The following is a 2047-nucleotide window of genomic DNA, read 5'->3' as shown; positions in this document are numbered from 1 at the left end:
CCCCCCCCCCCCCAACCCCCATTAAAACTATCTTCAACCCCGACCACAGGTCTATCTTCTACCCCGACCACAGGTTGCAGCACCCCTGCTCCCTTCCTCTGTTAGATCTCTTTAATGAAGGCTAACTATATTTTAGAAATGTGGTGGAGCTTTGCGGAGACTTACCCTATAAAATCTAACATATAACATTTGTTATGTTATGTTATATTGTATTATTATTTTACTATAATGTAATATAATAAAGCATTATTAGAATATAATACAATATCAACATAATTTAATAATACAATAGAGAAAAATGGGTATCCTTGGTACCAAGGATACCCAAACTCCTATCTCCTTCGTAATGATGGAAGCAATCTCGTCCTCTCAACCTCCATATTTGGTTCAGAGGATGTTTCATGTAGAAGCCATATCTGCAACTAATTCAAAGCCACTCATCCATCGTTATTTGTACAGCTATTTGGTAGGCTTTGAGGAGGGAAAGAATTAGCAAGATTGTATTATGAAAGCCATATCTGCAACTAATTCAAAGCCACTCATCCATCGTTCTTTGTACAGCTATTTGGTAGGCTTTGTACAGCTATGTGGCTATCTATGGACCTTCAGGTTCTTAGTAAAATCGTATTTTGAATGCCATTGGTATGTTCTAAACTCAAAATCACAATTCACCAACAAAATGGTCGACATAGATAGGGTATTAAAAAATTATCATTGACATAAGTTGTAGTAACAGGAATAGTGGACTCTGATTGCATATATAAAAATTGCATCACTTGCTCTTCATTTTAACTTCAGCATTTGGTACAGTGGGAGTGAAATTAATATCAACAAAAAACAATAGGATAAGAAGGACAACCAGATAAAAATGTCTGGTAGACCCATCCACTTCACACACCATCTCTGGTTACTAAAGCTAACACCCTCTGACATGGTAATCCACACAAAATGAGCATTCAACAAAAAGAAATACCATATAGTATTAGATGTAGTCAAAAGCATAGTATGTCCAAAGATAAGTCAATTCTACTAGACAGTTGAAACCTAAGTAGCGAACAACTAGTGACTGCATTTATGAATGCAACCCATCCATTCGGTGAAGCGACCGGTGCATTGCTAGGAGGAATTAGAAAGTTCATGTTGACAGAGAGCATGTTACGCAATCCTAGGCTATAATTCACATGGGTTATAATCCATTGGGGGATTAAAATTTTAGATGTTTGGTAAAGAGGGTGGTTTATGATCCATTTGCTTTATGTCAAAATGAACAAAAATCCTTAAAGTGGAAAAGAATGGGACGTATAAAAGTGATGGGCCATTTTGTCTTCTTCTTGGTCAAAATGTGGATCATAAGTCACTAAAAAAATTCCCTAGGATTATAACCCAGAAAGTGGATAACAATTTAACTCGATCAACTTGCCAAACATGCTCATAAACTCAACATGGCATTGACTGTTCAGATTAGAAACAATAATTACACATAGAACCAATACATAGTCAATGGTTGCACATCTCCTGATCAATTTATTTAGAATATACAACACAATTTTCATCTTCAGCCCGTCAGATCCAAGTTAGACATGTTATTACATTCATGTTATCTTGTCGTGTCAGATCTCATAATAACAATGCACTTATCTGAAACAAAACATGCAATTATGTACCATTATAAAGAAAAAGGTAGCTTAACATTTGACCCTTCTCTTTCCTTGAAAGGTTAGCTTTCAATTATTTTAGCTGTTGCCTCATATCTCATACTCTTCCGCAACTGGATTCCTTTAATTCTAAACTTTAAGTCACCTTAAGCTCTCACTTATCCGATGTCTACACAGATAATACATAGTCATCTCTGGACAAATGGCAATAGGTGTCGTCTATACTGTATATTGCTAACATATGTGATGTACAAAATACTTCAATTGCATGGATGTCATTCTAAATCAATTTTTGATGTCTTCTAGTCAAGGAAGGCCTAGAATTTGACATTGGCGCAGAGAGAGAGAGAGAGAGAGAGAGAGAGAGAGAGAGAGAGAGAGAGAGAGAGAGA

General features: G+C 36.2%; 1 protein-coding gene across 1 annotated transcript in view; it reads right to left on the bottom strand.

Annotated features, from left to right (window-relative positions):
* The window catches only part of LOC109834474 (DCN1-like protein 2), a 19953-nt gene that overhangs the window by 10730 nt on the left and 7176 nt on the right, over window positions 1-2047 (bottom strand). The window lies entirely within an intron of this gene.

Source organism: Asparagus officinalis, chromosome 3 (assembly GCF_001876935.1).
Source record: "Asparagus officinalis chromosome 3, Aspof.V1, whole genome shotgun sequence".
In the NCBI taxonomy this organism is placed as follows: Eukaryota; Viridiplantae; Streptophyta; class Magnoliopsida; order Asparagales; family Asparagaceae; genus Asparagus; species Asparagus officinalis.
This window is presented reverse-complemented; position numbering and strand designations above follow the sequence as displayed.